Source organism: Dasypus novemcinctus, chromosome 2, assembly GCF_030445035.2.
Source record: "Dasypus novemcinctus isolate mDasNov1 chromosome 2, mDasNov1.1.hap2, whole genome shotgun sequence".
NCBI classification, from domain to species: Eukaryota; Metazoa; Chordata; class Mammalia; order Cingulata; family Dasypodidae; genus Dasypus; species Dasypus novemcinctus.
Window position 1 is genome coordinate 120,863,546 of NC_080674.1, and position 21,398 is coordinate 120,884,943.

At 40.3% G+C, this 21,398-nt stretch overlaps 1 long non-coding RNA gene across 1 annotated transcript in view; it reads right to left on the reverse strand.

Moving 5' to 3' along the window:
• Window positions 1-4,257: 4,257 nt before the first annotated feature.
• The window catches only part of LOC105746980 (uncharacterized), a 95,147-nt gene continuing 78,006 nt past the window's right edge, over window positions 4,258-21,398 (reverse strand). The window contains exon 4 of the long non-coding RNA XR_009180886.2: window positions 4,258-4,828. This is a non-coding gene — a long non-coding RNA (uncharacterized lncRNA). The remainder of the gene's footprint in view (window positions 4,829-21,398) is intronic.

A 21,398-nucleotide genomic window follows, 5' to 3' on the forward strand; every position in this document is an offset into this window, starting at 1 on the left:
GCACATACTGGGAGCATGTATAGTCTGGACCAACTGTTTGGTGGTGGCGAGGGACTTGCTGTCCCAGAACTTGCCTTGCATGTATTTGGCAGTACACAGAGCACTCCTACAGAATGCTGTAGGAGAGCAGACCAGTTGGGCTGCCTGGGCCAACGGGTTGCTGGCTAAAGGATATAGAGGCAGTTCCCAGGACTGTGAGTAAACTTTTTCCTAGGGAAGAGGGGAAATTTGTATCTATGTAAAGGGAGGAATTTCTAGGGCCACATGTGCCTCAAGAAAAGATACTTACGTAGAAAGAATCAGGAGGCCTGGGCTTGGTTTGGAGCTAGTGTCTAAACTCATTATATGGATAAGCTCTGAAGGAGAGTCCTCACACAGATCAATGTGCAAAGACTAGGAAAGGTATTTTCTTTTTTCCTTTTTTTTTTGTTAACACCTGGTATTCAAGGAAAGCTCTTTATTTTTTTTTTATTTTAATTATTTATTTATTTTTAAAAATTACATTAAAAAAATATGAGGTCCCATTCAACCCCACCGCCCCCACCCCCCACTCCCCTCACAGCAACACTCTCTCCCATCATCGTGACACATCCATTGCACCTGGTAAGTACATCTCTGAGCATCACTGCACCCCATAGTCAATGGTCCACATCATAGCCCACACTCTCTCACGTTCCATCCAGTGGGCCCTGGGGGGATCTACAATGTCCCGTAATTGTCTGTGAAGCACCACCCAGGACAGCTCCACTTCCCGAAAACGCCTCCACATCTCATCTCTTCCTCCCATTCCCCAAACCCAGCAGCCACCATGGCTACCCTTCCCACACCCATTCCACATTTTTTCTGTGGACATTGGATTGGTTGTGTCCATTGCACATCTATGTCAAGTGGGGGCTTAGATTCCACATGGATACTGGATGCACTACTCCTGCTTTCAGTTGTAGACAACTCTAGGCTCCATGGTGTGGTGGTTGACCTTCTTCAACTTGATGTTAGCTGAGTGGGGTAAGTCCAATAAATCAAAGTGTAGGAGCTGAAGTCTGTTGAGGCTCTGGGCCTGGGTGTCATATTATCAGTCCAGAGATTCAAATCCCCTAAATATATCTTAAACCCCAGCACCAACTACAATTCCAATAAAGTAGCATGCAAGTCTTGTGAAAAGAGATCCCCTCTGAGTCCAATTCCATCACGCAGAAACACCAGTTCCAAAGAAGGGCCATCTGCCATGGCAGTGAACCCCATCTGCCATGACCATAGAACCCGTGGGTCTCTTTATCCCTCAAAAGAACCAATACCTGGGGTTGTATCTACTTTATCTGTCTCTTAGACTCTGCTCAGTTGTGCATAAGGGCATTCCTTCTGCTCTTTATAACACTAGCAATATACAAGCTTAAGGAACAGACACCTCAGATCTAAGTTCCAGAGGTAACACATTAAAATATCAAAATGTTCAGGTTACAACAAAAGGTTACAAAACACAAAGAAACAGGAAGTGGTGGCCAGGCAAAGAAGAATAAAGCATTAGATACTAGCAATGAGGATGACCAGAACTGGGACATACTAGAAAAAGACTTTAAAAATGGTATTAGGGAAGCAGACATAGGTCTACTGATAGAGTGTTTGCCTACCATATGGAGGGTGCAGCATTCGATCCCCAGGGCCTCCTGACCCAGTGATGAGCTGGTCCATATGCAGTGCTGCCACATGCAAGGAGTGCCATGCCAAGCAGGGGCATCCCCATGTTGGAGTGCCCCACACACAAGGAGTGCACAGCCTGCCCAGGAGTGGCACTGCACACATGGAGAGCTGATGCAGCAAGATCACACAAGAAAAAAGAGACATGGTTTCCCAGTGTCACTGGATAATGCAAGCAGATGCAGAAGAACACATAGCAAATGGACACAGAGAGCAGACAACGGGAGGGGGGGCGCGAAGGGGAGAGAAATAATAAAATAAATCTTTAAAAATAAATAAATTTTAAAGATGGTATTAAATATTTCCAAAGAACTAAAGGAAATCAAAAAATGATAGAGGAATACAAAGAGAATATCAAAAAATGAACATGAAGAAGAGAATATCAAAATAGAGATGGAAATTATGGAAAGGAACCAAACAGAGGTAAGACCACAGTTTCAGAAATTAAAAATTCCCTAGCAGGGTCCAACAGCATATTGGATCTTGCAGAAGAAAGATCCAGTGAACTTAAAGATAAGACAGGGAAACGGACTTTGGCCCAGTGGTTAGGGCGTCCGTCTACCACATGGGAGGCCCATGGTTCAATCCCCGGGCCTCCTTGACCCGTGTGGAGCTGGCCCATGCGCAGTGCTGATGGGCGCAGGGAGTGCCATGCTGCGCAGGGGTGTCCCCCGCGTAGGGGAGCCCACGCGCAAGGAGTGCACCCATAAGGAGAGCTGCCCAGCGCGAAGGAGGGAGCAGCCTGCCGAGGAATGGCGCCGCCCACACTTCCCGTGCCACTGACAACAACAGAAGCGGACAAAGAAACAAGATGCAGCAAAAAGACACAGAAAAGAGACAACCAGGGGAGGGGAGGGGAATTAAATAAATAAAAATAAATCTTAAAAAAAAAAAAGATAAGACAATTGATATCATTCAGTATAAAGAGCAGAAAAAAGAATGGAAAAAAGTGAAGAGTGCCTGAGGAACCTGTGGTACACCATCAAATGCTCCCACATGCATACTTTTGGAGTCCCAGAAGGAGAAGAAAGAGAGAAAGGGGCAGAGAGAACATTCAAACACATAAGGGGCTGACAACTTCCCTAATTTAATGAAAGACATAAATATAAATATCCAAGACACTCAGAAAATTCCAAACAGGATAAACCCAAATAGGCCCATACTATGGCATATTATGATCAAACTGTTGTTAGACCCCAAAGCTGGGCCTTTGGGGATAACCAGATATGTCAACCACCACACCAGGGAACCAAGAGAGCCTACAACTGCAAGCAGGAGAATCCCATCCCTCAGCCATGTGGGATCTAAGCCCCCTCTCAATTTAGAGGTGGAGAGGACATTGCCATCCCTGGGTCCTCAGGATGGAGGAATAAAATATGGACTTACTGGTATTCCACTATTGAATTATTGTGACTCTAGCAATGGAAGAAGCTGTATCATTGATGTGGAGACAGTGTCCATGAGAGCTGCTAAGGGCAGGGAAAGGGAAGAAGAGATGTGATGTGGGGGCATTTTGGGGGCTTGGAGTTGTCCTGAATGATATTGCAGAAACAGATTCAGGGCATTATATATCCTACCATAACCCACTGAATGAACTGGAAGAGAATGTAAACTACAATGTAAACTATAATCCATGCTGTGTAGCCAATGCTCCAAAATGTATTCATCAAATGCAATGAATGTGCCACACTAATGACAGAGGTTGTTGATGTGGGAGGAGTGGGGTGGGGTGGGGAGTGGGGATATATGGGAACCTCATATTTTTTAATGTAACATTTTGTGTAATCTATGTATCTTTAAAAAAAAAAGATAATAAAACAAAACAAAACCAAAAAATCCCTTAACAGGAGAGTTGGGCAGAACTTGTATTTATTGTGTTTGCAGAGGCAAGGAACCAAGGTCAGTCAAAGTGACTCAGACCTGACTCCCTGTGCTGTGGTTTCACTCTTAAATACCTGTTTCTACTTAGCATTTACTTTGATTATGCATTAGCTTTTATGCATATGGGTGACCATACATAGCTATAAATTGTATGATTTAGCATGTTCAGGAAATCATGCTTACACATACATTGCATGATCAAAAAAGGGGCAGATAACTCCACCCCTGGGTGGGAATTTTACTATGTTAATTAAACAAGTTGAAGTGAAGATAGCCAGGGGCGGCTTCTTTTTTTTTTTTTTTTTTTTGACATTCAGAGTGGCTTTATTCATGATTTCCAAAAGTTGACAACAATCTAGGTGTCAATCAACTGATGAGTAGATAAACAAACTGTGGTGTATATATACAATGGAATGTTATGCAGCAATAAGAAAAAATGAGGTCACAAAGCATATGACAATATGGATGAATCTATAAGACATTATTTTGAGTGAAGCAAACCAGACACAAAGGACAAAGAGTGTATCACTGTGCTATTAAGAACTAAATATAAAGTCCTGAAGATTCGTCCATGTTATCCCATGTGTTAGTACTGTATCCCTTCTTACAAATGAGTGATATTCTATTGTATGCTTATTCCGCATTTTGTTTATCCATTAATCTCTTTTTAAAGTGTACTAACCACTGAATGGTAAATATAATAACATTCAATTTACTTTTATTTTTTATTTTTTTATTTTTTAAATTATTTGTTTATTTATTTATTTCTCTCCCCTTCTCCCCCAACTCCGCTTGTCTGTTCTGTGTGTCTATTTGCTGCCTCTTCTTTCTTTGTCCGCTTCTGTTGTTGTCAGTTGCATGGGAATCTGTTTCTTTTTGGTTGCGTCATCTTGCTGTGTCAGCTCTCCGTGTATGTGGCACCATTCCTGGGCAGGCTGCACTTTCTTTCGTGCTGGGCAGCTCTCCTTATGGGGCACACTCCTTGCACGTGGGGCTTCCCTATGCAGGGACATCCCTGCATGACAGGGCAGTCCTTGTGTGCATCAGCACCGCAAATGGGCCAGCTCCACATGGGTCAAGGAGGCCTGCCCAGGGGCTTCTTCTGTGCAGGTCTGGTCAACTGGTTGAAGCTGGTTTTCATACTTCATTGTTTCAACAGGATGTTCTCGACCACAAGACATGGAATTTTGACACCAAAAGAAAGTTGCATCTCATTACCTTCCAATTTACATATAATTCTTTCCTTTGTATCCTAGCAATGGAGAGAAAGGGGAACAAGCAAGTTATTTTCAGGTATTGGTCTCCCTACATCCATCACTGTCAAATGCCAAAGACAAAGAATTCTGAAACCTGCAAGAAAGAAACAACATGTCACATACAAGGAAGCTTCAATATGACTAAATGCTGAATTTTCATGGAAACCATGGAGGCAAGAAGACGGCAGGAAGACATAATTAAAGTGCTGGAAGCAAAAAATTTGCCAACCAAGAATTCTGTATCTGGTAAAACTGTCTTTCAAAACTGAGGGAGATGAAGACCCACACAATAAGCAAGAAAACATTAAACTCTCATCCTGGGGAGTCCTGCTAGGTTCTCAAATAGAGGGTCAAGGGTCTCTCAAGAACATAGGCAATGCCAAATGAAAGAAGACGGATCAATATGTCAGGCCCTCAATATTAATGCATGTAACTGAATCTTGTTCTTCAAAAGCTGCAACTGAGTGGTTCCTTGGGACCCATGGGAACCAAGGGGAAGGGAAAATGAATGGACCTGAGGCATTTTTGGGGCATTGGAATTGTTCTATATGATCTTGCTATGATGGATACAGGCCATTATGCATTTTGTTAGTACTTATAAAAGTGTACGGTACAGAATGTGAACCATAAAATAAACCATTGACCATGGTTAGTGTCAATGCTTCAATATCTGTTTATCAATTGTAACAAATGTACCATACTTATGTAAGATGTTATTAATAGGGGTAAATGTGAGAGCGAGGGGTGGGGTATATAGAATACCCTATGTTTTCTATGTGACTTTTATGTTACCTAAAGCTTAAAAGTGAAAAAAAAGGGAACATGTAGAAAAAACTGTCACCGTATATAAAAGATAACAGATCTTCTGGGAATGAAAGATACAATGCAAACATTTTTTAAAAATTTATATATACTTTATTTTTTTATTCTGTATTTTTTAAATTATTTTTATTCATTTTTTGGCTTTGCTTTGGGGGAGGTTTTGGATTGCAGAAGAGTTGCAACTGTGGAAGGGGAGGACCGCTTTTACTGGGTGTTGGGGGTGAGGGGATTTATGGGGAGGGGTGCACCTATGGCATGAATGGCTTGAACTATGAATATGTTCAAGTGGTCATGGAGTGTTGTCTTGGTGGGTAGAGACCCACACAATAACCAAAAAAGTATTGATATCCCATCCTGAAGAGTCCTGCTACATTTTCTAATAGAGTGGCAAGAATCCCTGGAGTACATCATAGGCAGTATCTAGCAAAGGAGGACAGACCAATACACCAGGCCCTTGATATTGATGCTTATACTTATGAACCTTGTTCTTGAGAAATTGAAACTTAGCCTAGTATCATATATAACCTAAGAGTCACCTCCTGAAAGCCTCCTTGTTGCTCAAATGTGGCCTCTCTCTAAGCCAAACTCAAAATAAAATGCACTACTATGATCAAGTGAGATTTATCCCTATTATGCAAGATTGGCTCAACATAAGATACTCAATTAAGTAATATACCACATTAATAGCATTAAGGAAAAAAATGATCATCTCAATCGATGCAGAAAAGGCATTTGTCAAAATACAGCACCATTCCTTGATAAAAAACACTTAGAACACTAGGAATAGAAGGAAACTTCCTCAACATGATAAAAGGTATATGTGTAAAGCCGATAGTTAACATTCTACTTAATGCTGAAAGAGTGGAACTTTCCCTCTAAGATCAAGAAGAAGACATGGATGCTCACTGTCACCACTGTTATTCACCTTGCACTGGAAGTTCTTGCCAGAACAATTAGGTAAGAAAAAGAAATGAAAGTCATCCAGATTGGAAAGGAAGAAGTAAAACTTCCCCAATTTGCAAATGATGTAATCCCATAGACAGAAAATCCTGAAAATCCACAACAAAGCTCCTAGAGCTAATAAATGAATCCAATAAAGTGGTGGGATACAAGATCAGCACAAAAATCAGTAGTGTTTCTAAACACAAGTAATGAACAATTGGAACAAGATATTAAGAAAAAAATTCCATTTACAATAGCAACTAAAATAATCAAATATCTAGAAATAAATCCAACCAAGGATGAAAAGGACTTATACACAGAAAACTACAAAACATTACTAAAAGAAATTAAAGAAGACCTACACAAATGGAAAGATATTTTGTGTTCATGGATTGGAAGACTAAATGCTATTAAGATGTCAATTCTACTCAAAGCATTTTATAGTTTCAATGCAATTCCAATAAAATTCCATACTTCCCAGTCTTAAAACTTATTGCAAAGCCATAGTAATCAAAACAGCATGGTACTGGCACAAGAACACACATAGGAGGCTCCCAAGAGGCAATTCTTAGGCACCCTATAATACTAGGCTAAGTTTCAATGCACAGTCATCAATATCAAGGGCCTATCAATGGCCCGTCCTTCTTCACTAATCATTGCTCCTATACTCTGATGGATTTTTGCTGATTCATTAGAGAATGTAGCAGAGCTCCCCAAGATGGGAGTTTGATATTCCTTTGGTTATTAATGCGGCCTTTCTCTAAGCTGAACTCAGGATATAAATATATTACCCTCCCCCATTGTAGGACATGACTCCCAGGGATGAGACTCCCTGGTACCAAGGGACAACTACCAAGAACCAACTAGCAAAGCAAGTGGAAAAACACTTTGACCAAAAGTGGGGAAAGGTAAAGAAAAATGACTTTATATGGCTATGAGACTTCAAAGTGAGTCGGGAGGTCATTCCAGAGATTATGCTTACGCACATCTCAGCAGGATCTCATTGACTGCCAAAGTAGATACTATCCCAAATAGTGGGGCTCCTGAGGGCTCTGGAGACATCCTGGCACTGTAGTCAGGGCATATAGCTCAGGAGTTTGGTGCCTTGCCAGTGGGTCCTACTTTGGAATTTATGCTCTCCAGAGTGACAGAGTTGGACTCAGTTGTGGTTTCCCTACACGTGGCTCTTCTGTCCTATTTGACCCTATAATTAATACAAGTGTTGGAAGGTGTACATCCAAGAGATTTAAATCTTTGACTGTCCTTGCGCCAGCTGGGTGCTAAATCTCAACGGAATTGCAACACCTACTCTACAGTTCATTGGTCTCACCCAGAACATCTAATATGGAGGTGATGATGGACAACTATCTTACAAAGGAACTGAGAGACTCTACAAATGCAAGCAAGAGAGTCCCAGCCATCAGCCCTATGGGATCACAGCTGCCTCTCAATTAGAGGTGGAATGAACATCACCATCCCAGAATCCTCAGGATTAGGGAATGAACTATGGACTAAAGTGTAGACTTATTGGTATTCTGCTAAAGACTTATTGTGATTTTAGCAATGGAAGAAATTATGTTACTGACATGGAGGCAGTGGCCAATGGAGGAAGAGAGAAGGAAAAGCAGTGTAGTATGGGGCCATTTTTGGGACTTGGGAATTGTCCTGAATGACATTGCAACAACTGATACAGGCCATTATATATCTTGCCATAACCTACAGAATTGTGTGGGAGAGAGTGTAAACTACAATGTAAACTTTAATCCACACTTAGTGGCAATGCTCCAAAATGTGTTCATCAATTCCAATGAATGTACCTTACTAATGAAGGATGTTGTTAATGTGGGAAAATTTGGGAGGTATGGGAAGTGGGGCATATGGGAATCCCCAATATTTTTTATGTGACATTTGTGTAATCTAAATATCTTTTTAAAAAAATTTTGAAAATGAACACACATAACCCAACTGAATAACATTGAGAGCTCAGAAAGCAACCCTCCTTTTATGGCCAACTGATTTTTGACCAGGTGGCAAAGCCTACTCAATTGGGAAAAAATAGCATCTTCAACAAGTGGTGCTAGGAAAACTGGATCTCCATTTACGAAAAAAGGAGGATGACTCTTACCTCAAACCATATACAAAAATCAACTCAAAATGGACCAAAGATCCCTGGCACTGAGGGATTATCACAAAGCACCAACTAGTGATGCATTTGGAAAAAACCCTTGACCAAAGGGGGAAATATTAAATACAAAAGAGTTTTTATGGCTAAGAGATTTCAAAGTGAGTCAGGAAGTCACTTCAGAGGTAATGCTTTTGTACCTCCTACGAGGATCTCAGGATCTCGCTGACTGCTTCAGTAAACAGGGCCTCAACAGGGGGGCTCCTGAGGGCACTAGAGAGATCTGGATACTATAAGCAGGGCAGAAAACCCCAAGTATTTGACCCCCTGTCAGTGGGCCTTACCTTGAAATATATGATAACCTATCCGCCCAATGTATCAGAGTTAGACTCATTTATAATTTTCCTACACATGGTTCTTATACCCCTTTTATTTGAACATATAAGTAGCAATATACCCATTAAGTAAGTGTCCCAGAGACTTAAGTTATCTGGTGGTTCATATGCCGGTTGAGCCCTGGATCTCAGCAGAGTTGCAGCCAACACCTACTCTCCAATTCATCAGACACACCCAGGACAACTAACATGAGGATGATGATGGACAACGGCCATCCCCCCAAACAGTGAATATCTACAACTGCAAGCAAGACAGTCCACCCATTTGCCCCATGGGATCTAAGCCCCCTCTCAACTGGAAGCAGAGTGGGCATCACCATCCCCAAATCCTCAAGATTGAAGAATGAACAAACACAAAGGGGGAATGCAACTATGGATTAAAGTAGGTTTATTATTCTAGGAATTGAAGAACTTGTAACATTGATGTAAAGGCAATCATCACCAGAGTTTCTGAGGGGAGGAAGAGGGAAGAATAGGTGTAACATGGGAAATTTTGCAATTGTTCTGCCTGACATTGCAATGATGGATACAGGCCATTATACATTTTGTCAAAACCTATAAAATTGTGCAGAGCAAAGTGTAAACCATAATGTAAACTATAGACCATGGTTAGCAGCAATGCTTCAGTATGTGTTCATGAATTATAACAAATGTGCCACAATAAGTAAAGTTGTTGTTAATGAGGAAAACTGTGGGAGAAGAAGGGGTTGAGGTATGGGGGAAGCCCATATATTTTCAATGAAATTTTATGTAATCTAAAGTTTCTTTAAAAAATAATAATAATAAAAAGAAAAAAAGGAAAAAAAATTTTTTTAAAACAACAAAAAACTGAAGGAGGAAGTACATATGGTTCAACTGATAGAGTGTCCACCTACCATATAGGAGGTCCAGGGTTTGGTACCCAGGGCCTGCTGGCCCATGTGGTGAGCTGCCCCACATGCAGTGCTGCTGCCTGCAAGGAGTGCCATGCCATGCAGGGGTGTCCCCTGCATAGGGGTGCCCCACGTGCAAGGAGTGTGCTCTGTAAGGCGAGCCACCCTGCATGAAAAAAGCACAGCCTGCCCAAGAGTGGCACTGTACACACTGAGAGCTGATGCAGCAAGATGATGCAAAAAAGAGACACAGATTCCTGGTGCCACTTGACAAGAATGCAAGGGGACACAGAAGAATACACAATGAATGGGCATAGAGAGCAGACAACAGGGCGGGGGGAGCAGGGGGAAGGGGAGAGAAATTAAAAAAAGAACTGAGGAAGAGATTAAGATGTTCACTGAAAACAAAAACTGAGGGAGTTCAGATCCACCCTACGGAAAAGGCTAAAGAAAATTCTGCAGTTGAAAAGAAGGGACAATAGACAATAGATTGAAGCCACATAAAGAAATAAAGAAATAAAGATTTCCAGTAAGAGTAATGACACGGGTAAATATAAGTGCCAGTACTATTGTAATTTTGGCTTTTAAATCCACTCTTTACTTCCTACAGGATCTAAAAGACAAATACACAAAATGTTAGGACAAATCAGTGGTTTTGGACATACAATATACAAACATGTAATGTGTGACTAGAACTGCATAAAGGTGGGAAATGGAGAGTTAAAAGGAACATAGTTTGTATATACTATTACATTGGTATCAAAGTAAATGAGGCTATTATAGATTTAGGATGTTAAACTTAAGCCCCATGGTAATTATAGGGAAAATATTGGAGAACATGCAAACTTATAGAGACAGAAATTAGAGTACAGGTTGTAAGGAATAGGGGCCAGGGGAATGGAGAATTGATGCACAATGAGTGTATGGTTACTATTTGGGAGATGGAAAAGTTTTAACAGTAGAAGTTGGTGAGATTACCACAATACTGCAAATACAGTTAATCCCATTGAATGCTATGCTTTGGAATGGTTGAAATGGAACAGTTTATGTAATTATATATATGTTCCCATTATTTAAAAAGGGAGAAAGAGCAATTCTAGAGACAATGACAATTAAACAGAATACATGATCTTGGATGGGATCGATCAAGGAAGGAAAAAAGACTCAAAGGGACATTATTGGGACATATGAAAAATTGGAATATAGACTGTAAGCATTACATCAGTGTTAAATTCCTTGAATTTGATAATCCCTTAAGCTGGTTACATAAGTGAATATTCTTGTTCTTAGGAAATGTACATGACAGTATTAAGCATTTAAGGAGCATCATATATATGGTCTATATGGCCTACATACAAATTTTCAGAAAATGATAGATAGATAGATAGATAGATAGATAGATAGATAGATAGATAGATAGATAGATAGAAAAATAGAGATGATTGATAGAATGATATGGCAAACGTAGCAAAATGTTAAAATTGATGGATCTGGGTATCTGGGCAAGGGGCATTTGGGGATGTGTTGTAGTTATTGTATGGGATTTATAATATTTTTGTAACAATCCTGTAGTTTTGAAAGTATTTCAAAATAAAAGCTTTAAAAAAAAAGGAAAGAAAGAAAAGAAAAGAAATTGCTTAATACTTTCTAACTTATTCTCTGGATAGCACCTACCCCATTAAACATAATGTGGCAGATTGTATTTTTCACAGATGGCCACAAAAATATCTCTGGAAGTAGCAATGTGACCTGTCCATTTCCACTTCAAGAACTGGAGTTCATTTCTCCATTTTTCCACCTACTTGAACCTGGGCAGGCTCTGTGACTGCTTTGACCAATATTGTGTCAGTTCCATTTCCTACCTCTTGGAAGCCAGGTACCATATAGCATTCTGAGACCATCAGGCAGTGAAGAGCCCAAGCCACACGCAATGGCTCTGGAGGATGAGGCAATGTATGGAAATGCAGAGAGGACAAGGAGCCAGGCACATAAGTGAAGAAACTATCTTGGATGACCAGCCCATCCTGCCTTCAGATGACTCCAGACCCAACCACTTACTTGAGCACAACTGCAGTAAGAGACCCCAAGAAGGAACCACCCAGCTGAAGCCAGTCAACCATCAGAGCCATGAAAGATAATAATAAATTATTGTCTTATACTACTAATGGTTTGTTAGATGTAGCAATAAGTACCTGAAACATACAGGTATTCTGCCAATCTGAGTGCCCCTTAAAGTATAGTGGATACGGTAGATGTTCAGAAAAACAGAATTGGTTATAATATCAGCCACCATATCAGCCAAAGTTCTCCATAGAAAACAACAGAAGTCAATTCTGGCTAAGTTAAGGGGAAAAGTTTTTTGAAGGATATTGGATAGCTCATGAGTCACCTCAAGTCATGACGATCTAACTCTAGACAAAACAGTAAAGAGCACCCAAAGCTATAACCCAAATCCATTCTGGTGAGGAAAGCACTGACAACATCATCACAGAAGTGACAGAGAGTTCCTGGTCCCTAGTTGCAGTGTTGCTAGCTCCTAAGTCAGAGTCTTCACATGAATGCCTCTGATTGTCAGAGTCTTGGGGCACATGCTTTTGCCCTTGCTCCCAGGGAGGCTGGGAAATGAGTATCCAGCATTTTCCAACTCTATATTGGGAGGTAATCTTTGTCCCCAACAAAATCATAAGGGTTAGGGGTGAGTTCTCCAAAGACAGAGATTCAGAACCTGTGAAGTCAAAATGAATGATGAGAGGGAAACGGACTTGGCCCAGTGGTTAGGGCGTCTGTCTACCACATGGGAGGTCCACGGTTCAAACCCCGGGCCTCCTTCACCCGTGTGGAGCTGGCCCATGCGCAGTGCTGATGCGTGCAAGGAGTGCCGTGCCACACAGGGGTGTCCCCCGCGTAGGTGAGCCCAATGCGCAAGGAGTGCGCTCTGTAAGGAGAGCCACCCAGCGCAAAAGAAAGTTCAGCCTGCCCAAGAATGGTGCCGCATACACGGAGAGCTGACACAACAAGATGATGCAACAAAAAGAAACACAGATTCCCGTGCCGCTGACAACAACAGAAGTGGACAAAGAACATACAGCTAATAGACCCAGAGAACAGACAACTGGGGCAGGGGAAGAAGGGGAGAGAAATAAATAAATTAAAAAAAAAAAAGAATGATGAGAGTCCACCATTGTTATAAAGTACTGAAAACTTATTATAGATTTATACACATACATATACACAGAGATAAATACAGGAGTATTTATTTTGTATTATGCCATTTCTGTTTTATTACAATGTTTAACTTCCCAATAAGCCTAGCATTCTACAAAATTAACACTAATATTAAAATTAACAGGGCTATGAAAAAATAATATTAGGAACATATCTATTAAACCCCATATAAACTTGTAAACAGGACACCAACAAAACCAGTAATAATTCTAATAAAATATTAGCACAGTGAACAGCAAAGTTTTAATTCCTAATAAGAAAGAAACACTGGGAAACGGACTTTGGTCCAGTGGTTAGGGCATCCGTCTACCACATGGGAGGTCCACGGTTCAAGCCCCGGGCCTCCTTGACCCGTGTGGAGCTGGCTCATGTGCAGTGCTGATGCGCGCAAGGAGTGCCGTGCTACACAGGGGTGTCCCCCGCGTAGGGGAGCTCCACGCGCAAGGAATGCACCCATAAGGAGAGCCGCCCAGCTCGAAGGAGGGAGCAGCCTGCTGAGGAATGGCGCCGCCCACACTTCCCGTGCCGCTGATGACAACAGAAGCGGACAAAGAAACAAGACGCAGCAAAAAGACACAGAAAAGAGACAACCAGGAGAGGGGAGGGGAATTAAATAAATAAAAAATAAATCTTTTAAAAAAAAAAAAAGAAAAAAAGAAATGAAAGTGTTCTAAAATTTAAAAAAAAAAGAAAGAAATACTATGCTAAATATAAAATATGTATTTATTTTTTTTCAAATTCTACTCAGTTTATTCATTTTTTTAAAAAGATATTACATTAAAAAATATGAGGTCCCCATTCGCCCCCACCGCCCCCTAAAATACGTATTTAAATTTAAAAGTGTATGTACCTTGATGGAAGGGAATTAAGAGAATGTTGAGCCTGCTGGGTTATGGTTGCAAGGGCAAAAGTCATGGAGATTGGGAAAAACCATGCAATAAGCACTTTCAGGACAGAGTAGGGTGCCAAACTGAGACAAAAGAAAAATAAGAGGTGAATGGACATCACGTAAACTACTATAATCCTCACAGCTTCCTGTGTTCACAGCTTCCTGTGTTCAGCTGTGTTCATCCACGTCTATATTCTCTGTGATCAGCTATGGTTACCTGTGGCACAAATTGTGGTAGTGGGCCTGTCACCTTTTCCTGCCACCTTTTCCTGGGACTCACAAATATATCCTGTGCCAGGACCAGGTAAGCCTCATGGGATAAAACATAATCACCTAGTAGATAAAGAGGATTGTTGGTATACCCTTTATTAGTCAGTCAGAGGGATGCTGATGCAAAGTACCAGAAATCTGTTGTGTTTCATAAAGGGTATTTATTTGCAATAGAGGCTTACAGTTACCAGGCCATAAAGCGTAATTTACTTCCTTCACCAAAGTCTGTTGCCACATGTTAGAGCAAGATAGCTGCCAGTGTCTGCAAGGGTTCAGCCTCCCTCTTCCACTGAAGGCTCTGTGGTCCCAGCTTCTAATATCAGCTGTAGGCTGGGATAAGTCTTGTCTCTCCCCAGGGACTCATTTTAATCTTGGGGCTCATTTTTCTCTGGGTTCAGCTGTTCAGTGCTCTGGTCTCTATCAGGCAAACAGTTTTCTCTGTTCCCAGGGCCTCAATCATGTCTAATGGAGCCTTCTCTTTCCTCAGGTATCAGCTTCTCTGTGTGTTTACTTTCTAGGGCTCCAGCATCAAAAAACTCCAACTTTCTCTTCTGCCATGTTGTTTTCTCTGTGAGTCCCTGCCTACTGACATGACCCAGTGAAAGCCCTCATCATAATTTAATCAAGTAAAAGTAAAACCTTGAAGTTAATACAATGTAATACCCTCAGAGGAACAGAACAGTTTACAAACATAGTCCAATATCTATTTTTGGAATTCATAAATAATGCCAAACTGATACTTACCCCTTCCCCTACTGTCCCAAAAATATATAAACATTCACTGGAGACAGTCCGACTCTGGTTGGCATGTTTTCCAACATCCAGCTTACATCCCGGTGGTAAACCTGTCCCTGGCAGGGAGGGAATAGGGTCCCTCCACTGTGGCAGCACACAAACACACAGGGGTGCTGTACATTAAACATGTCCCTGCATTGGTCACAGATTCAGACCCACCGTCTATGGGGAACTGACACCCACTGGCGAAGTTGCCCTTGCTCTGTCTCATCTGTATGCAAGTAAAACATCTTTCCATCAGAGTCTGTGTGGACCACTTTTGCTGGCAACCCTGACACCTGTATTGGATTAGGTTGACATCTATTTCGGTGTCCCTCCTTACGACTAACACAAATCATTAACAAGCTGGAGACATCCAACAGGACTTCCAGATTACAACTCTACCGTTTCTCTATTTACCTGCTATTTATGAACTAACTGGTATATGCAAGAACATGTATTGTAGCAGAACAGAATTTACACAAACTTTGCAAACTAGGTATTGTTATTCTCACTTCATAAATGGGGAAGGGAGGCTGAGAGAATAAGAAATCTGGCCTAATTCAAACATACAGAAGAGTTACACTGAGATTTGAAGCTTGCACTGCTGGGTTTTAATATCAAGTTTCTTTCCTCTGTTTCTTATGAAATGTTATTTACTATGAAACCAGTTTCCACTTTTAGAAATTTAAAAAATACACCTCCAAGTTGGTAAGCAGATGTGGCCCTAAAGAGACTAGACTCACATAGTCAGAATGTTTCCAAACTAGAGTTTGCATCAAGTTGATTTTTCTTCAAGGTAGAATGGGAAAGAGAAAAATCCTTCCTTAGACCCTCCAGCAACTCAACATCGACCTTGTCAGAGTTGGCTTCATGCCCCTGTAAAATCATCATGTGACTTTCCTTTTTCCGCTTTCACTCAGCGGTTAGCATTCAAATTATTGTTTTAGAAGTGCAGTTATATTTTCCGGGGAGGGAGGGTGCTTTCTAATCTCTTTGCACAATATATTTTTCTTTAAGAAGAAAGATTTCTTACTTCTTCCAGATATCAAGGGAGAGAAAATGTTCAGACTTAAGCACAAATTTCTCCTAAATTCTTTGCCTCTGATTCCTACTTATACATAAACCAACTAACTGAACAAGTCAAAATGCCTGCATGGGGGACCTGCCAAAGAGGGTGTTAAGTTCATTCTCTAGAGGTCAAAGAAGATGGAGGAGAAATACCCCACATTTGATAATACTTCAAGGGTATGCTCATAACAAGCCAGTCAAATCAGGGGCTGAGAATTTTATGATGAATAAGATGGCTTCGTGTTAAATTGATGGGATTTGGCAACCAGATTTAAAACACTTTGAGCACATTAATCTCCTGGTTAAGTCTGAATTCAAAGAGAATTGTCAATGCACTTTCTCTGCAAGATCTTTAGAGTCATGGGGGTGGGGGATATGAGGTAATGCCATTGTATAACTCCCCATCATTTAGTGAAAACAACAGCATGGGTCATTTTAGTGTATTACTTCTGCATTGCACTAAGTGATCCTCTCAGAGGTTTGCAGATTTAATGAACCTTCTTAACACTTAACTTGATGTTCTCAGAGAAGTGGTTTTCATTTTTAGTGTGCAGAATCACCCAGCAGACTTGTTAAAATAAGATTGCCTGCCCCACCCCAAGAGTTTCTGATTCTGTAGGTCTCAAGTGGGACCTAAGAATTTGCATTTCTGAAAGTTACCAGGGGATGCTTTCAGAACCACTGTCTTAAGGAAAGCCTGGCACAAGGAAGATTCAGCCCCTTTTGTTCCAAGTGGCAAATTGTAAGTTAACATTCCTGATGTTTCTTAGAAATCAGTGGATTTTCAAATAAATTATATATTTCAAAAGCCATCAATATTTATTTTTGTGTAATCCTACAGTCTTGCCGGTCCTAAAGAAGTTCTTTTGAGAGATGGAGAAAAAACAGACCTATTTCCACTTACTCAGAAAATTGCTTATGATGCTTTTCACAAGCAAGTGGTAACAGGCCTAATGTTTTCCATTGTGTCTGTGTGTGCTTGATTTACTGGTAAATAACGTATGTTTATGTATATAATATCATTCATAAAAGAATCTCAGGACTCTAAACAATCTTTTTGCTTTATATAGCTTTTTTTTCCGTAACTACCAGGCATCATGTCATTTAAACCCCACAACTTCAGTATACATCTTCAAAAACTACAGACATTTACTTATATAACAGTAATGCCATTATCGTAAATAACAACAGTAATTTCTTGGCATTATCTAATAGCAGGCCATATACAAGTTTCTCTAATTGCCTCTGTCTTTCCCTCCCACCCTCCCTTCCTTCTGGTGCCCACACCCCACTTTTGCAGCAGGCCACAGGATCCAGCCTTTGTCTAGCTGCTGGTGACAGAAAGAGACCTAAAATTGCTCTTCCACAAGAATAGGGTTGGGCCTGGCTCATCACTGATTACAGTATTGATTAGGGAATTTGTATCACTGGAGGATTTGGCTCTGGGGGTGGTCACTGTTTCAACCCACCCTGGACAAAGGTGGTGGCAGCCATGGTTTCAACCTTCATGGGATGGGGGTGGAGATGCTGGAGATTTAAAGATGCTACGTTTCCTCAAGGCTATGGAGGGAAGTTAGCTGAAGGGCTGCATTTTTGGGCAGCCTGGAAAAGCTCAGCTTTGGGAATCTGTCAGATAATATCTTGGAACCCTTTCTGATCCCCTCCCTAGGATACTTTGGAGACTGTCTGCACCTTTTTCATAGGTCCCTGGCCCTGTTTTGACTGGGAAAGACTGATTTGGGGAAGTCCTCTCCATTGTACCCTCCTTCCAGAATTTGTACTCCAGGCAAAAGCACCTTCAGACAACAAAAGGAGTGTAAAAAACTCTAAAAGCAGACAGTCTGGGACCAAGATCTTTCTGCCTTCAAACACCTGAGAGAAGGTTTATCTCCTGGGACAGAGGGGACAACAAAACTCCTGTAAACAGGGCAACTCTAACAACTAACAAGCAAAAGCCTTGAACAAGACTGGGACCCAGAAAGACAGGGAAATCCCTGTACAGTGCAATTGCCTTGGGCCCACCTTCCTGATAGGAAGGCTGAAGCTCAAGAAAATCTCTGCCTTTTCACAAGCTGGTCTTAGTAAAGAGATAGGATTTTTAAAAGAAACCAAATACAAATACTGGAGTTGAAGACCACAATAACTGAAATGAAAAATTCCCAAGAGGATTTCAAGGGCATAGTGGAGCTGGCAGAAGTAAGAATAAGTGAACGTGAAGATGGCACACTTGGAATGAGTCTGCTGAAGAGCAGAAAGAAAAAGGAAATACTACAAGTGAAAATAACCTATGGGCAACATCAAGCATGCCAAATATGCATTATATGAGTCCCAGAAGACGAAGAAAGAGAAAAAGGGGCAGAAGGAATATTCAAAGAAATAATGACAGAGAACTTTCCAAACGTACCAAAAAATATGAATATGTACATCTAAAAAGCCCAGAGAACACCTAACAGAATAAACAAAGAAAAGTATACCCCATCATATATTGATCATGCTGTCCAATGCAAAGAACAAAGAGAATGTTCTGAAAGCTTCAAAAGAAAAGCAACATGTTACATACAAGGGAGTCCAAATTAGACTGAATGCTGATTTTTCATCAGAAACCATGGAGACAAGAAGGCAGTGGATTGAAAAGCTTAAAGTGTTGAAGGAAAACAACTTCCAGCCCCAAATTTTATATCCAGTGAGACTTTCTTTCAAAGATAAGGGAGAGATTAAGACATTCTCAGTTAAACAAAAACTGAGGGAGAATGTCACCATTAGACCTGCTAAATGGAGTTCTTTAGACTGAAAGTAAAGTACAAAATATATTTGTTTAAAGTGGCATAAAGATATAAAGACCTGTGGTAGAGGTACCCTTTGGGTAATTAAAAATGCCAGTATTATTGTATTGTATTGTTTAGTATATAAATCCACTTCTTCCTTCCTACAGGTGCTAAAATGCAAATAAATAAAAAATAATGATAAATCTAGTTTTTTCAAAAAAAAAGTGGGGGCATAGAGAGGTATGGGAAAAGCACAAGTGCATGCTATTGAGGTTAAGTTGGTATAAACCAAATATGATTGTTATATATTAAGGATGTTAAATTTTAATCCCATGGTAACTACAAAAAAAAAAAAGAAAAATATATCCAGATAGAAATGAGAAGGCACTCAATATGATACAAAACAAAATACCAAATAAATATGAAAGTAGGCATTAATAAAAGTGAGGGACAAAAAAAGTATTAAGACTTATTAAGGATAAATAGCAAAATGTCAGAAGAAAGTCTTGTATTATCAGTAGTGACTTTAAATGTAAATAGATTAAACTCTCCAGTGAAAAGACAGAGCTTGGCAGAATGGATTAAAAAGCATGACCCAACTATTTGCTCTCTGTAAGAGGCTCATCTTAAATTCAAAAGCACAAATAGTTTGATGGTGAACAGATTGAAAAAATACACCATGTAAGAAGTAGCCAAAAGACAGGTACGGTGGCTACTAATATTGAATAAAATAGATATCAAGACAAAAACAGTTACAAGGGACAAAAATGGTCATTGCATATTTAAAAAGGGAAAAATTCAACAGGAAGATATAACAATTATATATATACCTAACAGTAGAGCCCCAAATATATGAAGCAAATAATGACAGATTTGAAGAGAGAAATTGACAGTTCTACATTGATAGTAGGAGACTTGAATACACCACTCTCAATAATGGATAAAACATCTGGTCAGAAGATCATTAAGGAAGTACAAAACTTGAATGTTACTCTACACCAACTAGACCTGGCAGATATATACAGAACACTTCAACCAACAACAACAACAAAAAAGAATACACAGTCCTCTCACGTGCAAATAGGTCATTCTCCAGGATAGACCTTATGTTGAGTCACTAACCAAGTCTAAATAAATTTAAAAATATTGAAAGCAATGCATATTCTCTGACCACAATAGAATGAAGCTAGAAATAAATAACAGAGAGAAATAGAAAATTCACAAATATGTGGAAATGAGATAACATACTTTTAAACAACCAATGGGTTAAGGAGGAAATCAGAAGCAAAATTAGGAAATATCTTGAGGAAAATGAAAATGATAATACAACATTCAAAACTTATGGTAGGGAAACAGACTTGGCCCAGTGGTTAGGGCGTCTGTCTACCACATGGGAGGTCTGCGGTTCAAACCCCGGTCCTCCTTGGAGCTGGCCCATGCGCAGTGCTGATGCGCGCAAGGAGTGCTGTGCCACGCAGGGGTGTCCCCCGCGTAGGGGAGCCCCACGCGCAAGGAGTGCGCCCCGTCAGGAGAGCCCCCAGCGCGAAAGAAAGTGCAGCCTGCCCAGGAATGGCGCAGCCCACACTTCCCCATGCTGCTGACGACAACAGAAGCGGACAAAGAAACAAGACACAGCAAATAGACAAAGAGAACAGACAACCGGGGTGGGGATTAAATAAATAAATAAATCTTAAAACAAAACAAAACCAAAAAAACCCTTATGGTATATAGCAAAAGCAGTGCTGAGAGGGAAATACATAGTTCTAAATGCTTGCATTAAAAAGAAGAAAGATTTCAGAGCAAAGACCTAACCTTAAAACTAGAAGAACTAGAAAAAGAAGAGCAGGCTAAACCCAAAAGTGAGCAAAAGGAAGGAAACAACAAAATTAGAGTGGAGGTAAGGGAAATAGAAAACAAAAACAGAAACAAAAACAAAAACAAAAATAGAGTGAATCAACAAAACCAAAGGTAGGTTCTTTGAAAAGCTCAATAAAATTGACAAACTATTAGCTAGACTGACAAAGAAAAAGAGTGACGATACAAATAACCAAAATCAGAAACAAAAGGAGTGCATTACTATCAACGCTGTTGAAATAAAAAGAACTATAAAAGTATGCTATGAACAACTATATGCCAATACATTAGATAACCTAGATGAAATGTACAAATTCTTAGAAACACACAAACTACTTGCATAGCCTCAAAAAGAAATAGAAGATCTCAGCAAACCTGTGATGGTTAGGCTAATGTGTCAACTTGGCCCTGCAATGGTGACAGTTGTTTGGTCAAGCAAGCATTGGGCTAAATTGTACTGCAAGGATATTTTGGGCCTTAAATCATCAGTGAGTTGATTACATCTGTGGCTGATTACATCTACAATCAACTGAGGAGATTGTCTTCAGGAATGAGAGACATTTTA